Below are 9,026 nucleotides of genomic sequence, written 5' to 3'. Positions count from 1 at the left end.
ACGGACACGTGGACAAATGCTTGTGGCCAGGGGTGGTACATCTCCCTGGCGGCACACCGGGTAAACATAGTGGAAGCCGGGACCCAGTCGGACCTTGAGACGGAACACATCCTCCCCACACCGAGGATTGCGGGCCCTATGTCAGTCAGAGTTGTCCCCACAGTGTACAGCTCCTGCGCATCATCCTCCTCCTCCTCCTCCTCATGTTGAGCCTCCATCTCAGATATCACCACATCAGTTACAAGCTGGAAGCACTGCAGTACTGCCTCCGCCAAGCGGCAACAGGCTGTGCTGAAACTCATAAGCTTAGGTGATAAACCTCACACTGCTTGTGAGTTGTGGACAGCTGTGAAAGAGCAGGCAGATCTGTGGCTGAGTCCGCTGAACCTACATCCAGGCATGGTCGTGTGTGACAATGGCCGTAACCTGGTGGCAGCTCTGAGGCGATGCGAGATCACACACGTACCATGCCTGGCTCATGTGCTTAACCTCGTGGTTCAGCGGTTTCTTAAATCGTACCCCGAGTTGCCAGATCTGCTCGTCAAAGTACGCCGCCTCTTAGCTCATTTTCGGAAGTCGGCTACAGCTTCCGCCGCCCTTGCTGTGTTGCAGCAGCGTTTGCAGCTTTCGGCACACCGACTGGTGTGTGATGTCCCCACACGTTGGAACTCTACCCTCCACATGTTGCAAAGGATTTGTGAGCAGAAGAGAGCAGTTGTGGAGTACCAGCTGCAACAAGGCCGTCGATATTCAGGTCAGACTCCACACATAAGACCTCATGAGTGGACCTGGATGTCTGACATATGTACCATCCTGACAAACTTTGAGGAGTCCTCCAAGATGGTGAGTGGCGATGACGCCATCATTATCGTCAGTATCCCACTTGTCTGCATCTTGCAACGCTCTCTGCAGAGAATTAAAGAGGAGGCATTGCAGCCAGATATGATGAGATGGATCAAGAAGCCGTAGCGGGCGATTACACACAGCCCAGCCTCATCTCATCCCAACATGCATTGGGGGACAATGAGGGAGAGGAGGAGGAGGAGGAGGAAGAACAGGAGCTGGTATCATGCGCTGTAGACGGTAGTACCTGTACAACTGTTATACCGTCGGTTCAGCGTGGGTGGCCTGAGGACAGGGGGGAGGAGGAGGTGGAGAGCATGGTCAGTCGTCATCTTGGTGAGGACACGGAAGTCTTACCCATTACCAGTCTGGCACACATGGCTGACTTTATGTTACGCTGCCTTAACCGTGACCCTCGCGTTGTCAAAATGTTGGGTGACAGTCATTACTGGTTGGTGACACTTTTAGACCGCCGCTACAAGGAGAACTTTCACTCTCTTATTTCTGAGGTGGAGAGGTCTACAAAAATGTGGCAGTACCAGAAGGCCCTTGCTGCAGAACTGTTAAAAAAATTCCCATCTGAACACGCTAGCGGCAGAGGTCACAGTTCGTTTACCAACCAAGGCGTACAGGCGAGAGAGACGCAACTCCAATCCAGCAGAGGCAGGGGAACACTGTCAACATTCTGGGACAGTTTTCTGAGACCCGCCCAGCTTACAGGCCCTGAGGCGTGGGGCACTCTCACAAGGAGTGGAAAGTTTCAAAAGATGGTGAGGGAGTACCTTGCCGACCCTACCAGCATCCTCCGTGATTCCTCTGTGCCTTTTAGTTATTGGGTATCCAAGCTGGACACTTGGAATGAACTCGCTCTGTACGCCATGGAGGTCCTGGCCTGCCCTGCCGCTAGCGTGTTATCTGAGCGTGTTTTTAGTGCCGCTAGGGGAATTATAACTGATAAGCGCACTCGCCTGTCAACTGACAATGCTGACAAGCTGACCCTTATCAAAATGAACAAGGGCTGGATTGGGCCAGACTTCTCATCACCACCAAATGACAGCAGAGTAACATAAAATCAAATCCACTGTATTATTTCAGGAGGTGTATTCCCATGCACCACTTCACACCCACACATAGGTATATGCTTCCTCATTTCGGCTGTTTTTTTCTCTTCTCCTTATCCTCAGCCTCCACCACCACTATACCACCAGGGTGACCGTGGTCCGTGTTGCCAGCATTGCAAGTTCCTCCGTCCTAATTTTTGGCAGCTTTTGCTTGGAAGGCATAGGCTAAGACTATGGGAGACCCACTCTCCAATAATGGGAATAATGTTTTTAATATGCTGTACTGCATGGCTCTTGTAAGGGACATTAAAACTGTCTTGTTAAGCTACTGCGACCTCCACCACTCTTCCAAGGGGCATTAAAACCATCTTGTTAAACCACTCTGACCTCCACGTCTCTTCCAAGGGGCATTAAAACCGTCTTGTTAAGCTACTGCGACCTCCACCACTCTTCCAAGGGGCATTAAAACCGTCTTGTTAAACCACTCTGACCTCCACGTCTCTTCCAAGGGGCATTAAAACCGTCTTGTTAAGCTACTGCGACCTCCACCACTCTTCCAAGGGGCATTAAAACTGTCTTGTTAAGCTACTGTGACCTCAACCACTCTTCCAAAGGGCATTAAAACCGTCTTGTTAAGCTACTCTGAACTCCACGTCTCTTCCAAGGGGCATTAAAACAGTCTTGTTAAACCACTCTGACCTCCACGTCTCTTCCAAGGGGCATTAAAACCATCTTGTTAAGCTACTGTGACCTCCACGTCTCTTCCAAGGGGCATTAAAACAATCTTGTTAAGCTACTGCGACCTCCACCACTCTTCCAAGGGACATTAAAACCAACTTGTTAAGCTACTCTGACCTCCACGTCTCTTCCAAGGGGCATTAAAACCAACTTGTTAAGCTACTCTGACCTCCACGTCTCTTCCAAGGGGCATTAAAACCGTCTTGTTAAGCTACTGCGACCTCCACCACTCTTCCAAGGGGCATTTAAACCGTCTTGTTAAGCTACTTTGAAGTCCACGTCTCTTCCAAGGGGCATTAAAACCGTCTTGTTAAACCACTCGGACTTCCACGTCTCTTCCAAGGGGCATTAAAACCGTCTTGTTAAGCTACTGCGACCTCCACCACTCTTCCAAGGGGCATTTAAACCGTCTTGATAAACCACTCTGACCTCCACGTCTCTTCCAAGGGGCATTAAAACCATCTTGTTAACCTACTCTGAACTCCACGTTTCTTCCAAGGGGCATTAAAACCGTCTTGTTAAGCTACTGTGACCTCCACGTCTCTTCCAAGGGGCATTAAAACCGTCTTGTTAAGCTACTGCGACCTCCACCACTCTTCCAAGGGGCATTAAAACTGTCTTGTTAAACTACTGTGACCTCAACCACTCTTCCAAAGGGCATTAAAACCGTCTTGTTAAGCTACTCTGAACTCCACGTCTCTTCCAAGGGGCATTAAAACAGTCTTGTTAAACCACTCTGACCTCCACGTCTCTTCCAAGGGGCATTAAAACCATCTTGTTAAGCTACTGTGACCTCCACGTCTCTTCCAAGGGGCATTAAAACAATCTTGTTAAGCTACTGCGACCTCCACCACTCTTCCAAGGGACATTAAAACCAACTTGTTAAGCTACTCTGACCTCCACGTCTCTTCCAAGGGGCATTAAAACCAACTTGTTAAGCTACTCTGACCTCCACGTCTCTTCCAAGGGGCATTAAAACCGTCTTGTTAAGCTACTGCGATCTCCACCACTCTTCCAAGGGGCATTTAAACCGTCTTGTTAAGCTACTTTGAAGTCCACGTCTCTTCCAAGGGGCATTAAAACCGTCTTGTTAAACCACTCGGACTTCCACGTCTCTTCCAAGGGGCATTAAAACCGTCTTGTTAAGCTACTGCGACCTCCACCACTCTTCCAAGGGGCATTTAAACCGTCTTGATAAACCACTCTGACCTCCACGTCTCTTCCAAGGGGCATTAAAACCATCTTGTTAAGCTACTTTGAACTCCACGTTTCTTCCAAGGGGCATTAAAACCGTCTTGTTAAGCTACTGTGACCTCCACGTCTCTTCCAAGGGGCATTAAAACCGTCTTGTTAAGCTACTGTCACCTCCACCACTTTTCCAAGGGGCATTAAAACCGTCTTGTTAAACCACTCTGAAATCCACAGCTCTTCCAAGGGGCATTGAAATGTTGTTTTTAATTAACTCTAACCTCCACGACTCTTCCAACGTTCATTGCATTTCCTCCTAATTTTAGTCAGCGTTTGCTTTTCAATGCATAGGCGAACACTAAGGGAGACCCACTCCCCAATAATGGGTAGAAGGTTTTTTGTATGCTGTAATCCACGTCTGTTTCAAGGGGCATTGCAGTTCCTCATAATTTTTGGAAAGCCTTCCATTCACTGCTTAGCCCAACAGTGTACAGGAGACCCAGTTGCTATAAATGGAAAAAACGGTTTAGTTAAGGCCCTCTGACCTCCATGTCACTTCCAAGGGGCATTGGAGTCCCTCAAAATTTTTGGTTGGCATTGCACTCACTGTATGCCTTATAACTGTGTAACCGAACCACTCCTTTTGGTACAGAAACATATCCTACAAGACACGTGTAGTTGACTGGCCTGATATTGATGTGAATGGTCCCTGTTCCTCCTGCTCTTTCTCCTTTGCCACCACCTCATCCATCATTCATCACCTGAAGCTTTGTTTTAACGGGAGTCATAGAACTGGGATAGTAGCAGGAAAACATCCAGCAATCCTCGGAGGAGGTAGGATATGCGCCAAAACGCTGACCACCTCAGGCCTAGCCGCTACTACATACATGCGCTTGCATTCCAAGGAACAGAAAGCTAAGGAGATGGATGGCCTCATGATCATGAATAATTTACTCATTGTGTAGGAGGCCGACCACTGCTGCTGTCTACCTTCTGAACTTTGTGTTGAAGCCTGATTGACCCAGGACCCGCAATCCTCTATGTCTGGAGGACATGTTGCATCCCAGTGTCCAACTGTGTCCCGGCTTCCACAATATTAACCCAGTGTGAAGGCGTCAGTCAGATGGACCATCCCTGGCCACATTCACTTGTCCACGTGTTTGTGGTTAGGCTGTCCTTCAAATAGGGGCAGCTGGGGACCGAGTATGGACACCCGGCCGCCCCCTGGCGGCTGGGGACCAAGCGTGGACACCCAGCTGCCGGGCGGCTGGGGACTGAGTATAGACACCAGGCCGCCGATGCAGCCATGATGTGGTGGCCAGATTCCGCCTCCACATGCCTAAAAGGCCCAATTTCAAGTGCAAGCAAGCAGTATGGTATTGCAGCCTGGGGTGGGTGGGTGGCAGGCTGCATACTTGCCCTTGCATTGCAAGGAATGGGGAAGGTACAATTGAACACTGCCCTGGGACAAGGACTTGCACGGGGATAGTTGCAAGTCTGCATCTTCTGATGCGGCAAGGATCACTTCTGATTGGCACACTTTTAGGTAGTGACCTGGGTGTCAGAGATGCTTCCAGCGGTCTTCCCCATGCTGTTCCCATGTCTTTTCAGCACTGTATGAATGTGTCATACAGCACATGGCCAGATAAGGTTGTAAAATGTTAAAATTACATTTCCGGTGAATACATTTGTCACGGTTGAAAGCAATGCAAAAGTGCAAAAACGCATAAAAAATGCTACTTGTGAACATAGCCCAAGGTGTGGAGGAGTATTTTGTTTTTGGTTATTTATTTTACCTTATACACAAGTCTTTACCCTGGAAAGGTTGTTCCTTAACATATTTCATAGGAAAACAGTTTCAGTTTAGTTTTTGAACGTTTTATTGTGAGCCCGTAAAAGTGGCTTAATACCTCTGACCACGTTGTTGACAGCAGTGACCTGGAGGTCAGAAATGCTTCCAGGGGCGATCCCCATGCTGTCCCCATGTCATTTGAGCACTGTCACTATCGTTTTGGGCACTTTTTAGGCTTTCTACAGACTGCCGGGGGTGCCGCCGCAAAAATGCTCGGGTCTCCCATAGTCTAACATTGGGCTCATTGCTCGGGTCGAGCACCCGAGTATCACGGTGAGCTTGGCCCGAGCTTCGAGCACCCAAGCATTTTAGTGCTCACCCAACACTAATTATGTGCTTAATTAGGAGGGTGAGGAGTTAATTGTTCTCAGGTGCTTAAATTGGACCAGAGGACTGAGTCTGAGATCTGCTCAGTTGGGCGCTTGATCAATAAGTGGCTTGTGAACAAGAGGAGTTTAAAAAACAGGAGTTGGTGTTAGAACTACTGGCACAATTTAAAAACCCTTTATTTTTCTTTGGGCTGTGTTTGCTTTGTGCTTAATTAAGAGGTGAGGAGTCAACTGTTCTCAGGTACTTAAATTAGACCAGAGAGCTCAGGCTTAGACTTGCTCAGTGGGGCGCTTGGTCAATAAGTGGCTTGTGATTAAGAAGAGTTAAAAAACAGGAGTTGAAAAAAAGAGTTAAAGACTTGTAAGTATTTCATTTTCCCTACCTTTATTATTCTTTACTATATTTTGTTTGTGTGACGTGGCTCAAAGCCCTCACCCTGGGAAGTGGGGTTACTCGGAGCTGGGTCAGATGTTTGGTGGGTTGTAGCCGTGGCCTGGACCCATTCCGTGCCCAGGGTCGTCACATTTAAAAGGGTGTAATGGGCTTACAGGGTTAGTGTTCATCGAGTGGTGAAATTGACTACGCCACCTGTGGTGTCTAGTGATGGCCACCAGCACTGCAGCAGTCCTCTGAGGCGGGATGTAGTGGCAGCAGGAGATGGTGCTACTCCCCACAGGCGGAGCAGGGCCTCAGGGCAGAGAGGCGGATGGAGGGAGTTGTAGTGGAGGAGTTGTGGTGCTGTGCTGTGCGGTGCGGTGCAGAAGTAAAGAGACTGTAGGCCATAGGGGTAGACTTCCAGGGTTTTTACTCACAGTAGAGCATGCAACTGCAAGGCTTCTCCCTGCTCCTCACGGGGCTTTGCGGCCACCAGGAGCGGGGATCCAACAACCTCCGAGTAATTCAGGTGCTTTAGTCAGGACCCCGCACCAAAGTGTTCCTAGACTTCACATTAAGTCCTCTCCTATCCTTGTGTGTAGAAAGGCCGGGTCTACCTCTGGACTATGCACAGAACAAGGGTACGGGTGGCGACTCTGCTCCGTTACCCGGTGGGATCCACTGAGCCTCCGGGCTTCTCCGACTGAGACATAGAGTAACAAAGTCAGATATCGGGGGCCGGTACCCCTTTTGCAGCAGGAATCCCTCTGACTAGGCCAGAGCAGCGAGGACAGGTGGCGTGTACCGCTCCGTCTGCATCCCCCTGGGATCCTTTTGCGGTGGAGCTAGACTCCTCTGCTCCAGGCCTTCTTAGGTAGGGACCTTGATCGGGTAGAGACAACCGTTAACTCTTGCCCGCTCCTCGACTCAAGGCCAGAGTACGAGGACCGTGTCCCCATCAACTGCAGGTTCACACAGAAAGCCACGTTCAGTGATGAAGATCACAATCAAAAGACCATAAGCCCAAGATGGCTGTTTATTAAATAAGAATTATTAAGCATAACCTACATGTGCATCCTCCATCCTCACCCACTACATGGTTCCCCCTATTTTTTGGTTCCCCAATCTCCACTTATCCCGGATGGGGCAGCACACTGGTGCCTATTAGCCCCCTCTGCAGGTGGGAGAAGTGTAGTGTTGGGTGCGAAGGTGGGGTCCTGACAGTTGCACCATCCTTACCTCGAAGGAGAGATACCACACCCCATTAAAGAGGTGCAGTATCCCTGTGGCGATCAAACCCCCAGGGGCGCCACATTTGCTTGGATAATGGATCGCAGGGTTGAAGGGTTTTCCCCCATGCACAGTCCGCCATATGAAGACACAACTGGAGCCGGAGTTCCAGGCTGAATACTGCAGTAGAACAACCAAGAGAATCACCGAACGTGGGGTCCAATTATCAACATGAATATCAACATGATATATAAAAGACCTTTATTGAAGTATTGGTTACAGAGACACAACAAGCACAAGAGTGTCCATATTCAGATAGTTCAAAAAAATCAGACAAAAATAGTACATCAATTGCAAAATTATGCATAAAAACAATGTGTATAAAAGACAGAGACCGCCGACACATACAGAGCGTTGTGGCCTTAAGCGCCTCACCATAGTCAGAAAAAAGAAAATCCTAATGAAAGAAATGTATAAATAGGGAAGCACAGCATCAATAATAGATGCACACTGGATGGTGTGTATTAGCCCACTGGTCACGTGAAAGTAACTGAGGTAGTAGTGTATAATAATAAATAAATACTGATAAAGTTATACCAATGGGCATACAGACCATACAGTCAATGAGTGACAATAGTGTAACGCTAACCAACCACCACATGCCCTATGATGAAAAGAAAAATATGAAACAATAGACATGGAGCCCCCTCATGTGAGGGAGAAAATAGGCAACATGATTGTTATAAAAGATTCATGACAAGAGCAGGGTAGAGGAACTGTATGTTGTACCTAATAAGTAGTCCTGGAACTGAACGTGGAGCACACACCGACGCGCGTTTCGGACACGTGGGTCATTCGTCAGGGGGTCATACCGCAGTAGGAAATGTCCGCATGTTGCCCACCTGGAAGCCCGTATTGGAGCTTGAATTAACGATAAGTTTAGTTTGTACATATCTTATTAAAAACAAAAATATTTGCCATGTATGAAATCTATTAATAGATTTGTATATTTCTACATTATGTTGAATCATTTCAGAAAAGAACAAAAACCAAAGTTTAGCTTTTTTGCTAAGGTGCCACAAGGGGGAAGCAGTGCACAGTCTAAATTATTAGTCACAAGAGAAACTAGGGTGGATTACAAAGAACACCATCTACTGCCCTCTTGTGGCAAGAGAACAGAAGATAGAAACATATGAGTGGAGCCTTTGCTTTTCGCATTGCTGCCACTGGATGGAGAAACAGGGCTTCTTCTTCTGGAGTCATGGATAATATACAAATTAGCTCTATCTTTCCAGTGGAACACTGTCAATAAGACTCAATGCTCATCTGGTCTCTTCAAGGAGATCTAGTATGTTACAAAAGCTGAGACATGAACAAGAATAGTACCTGCTCCTCCTGGTGGCTGCACA

This window comes from Phyllobates terribilis, unplaced genomic scaffold (assembly GCF_046119375.1).
Source record: "Phyllobates terribilis strain yellow unplaced genomic scaffold, ASM4611937v1 Scaffold_10__3_contigs__length_209671492, whole genome shotgun sequence".
Classification (NCBI taxonomy): Eukaryota; Metazoa; Chordata; class Amphibia; order Anura; family Dendrobatidae; genus Phyllobates; species Phyllobates terribilis.
Note: the sequence above shows the minus strand (reverse complement) of the source record.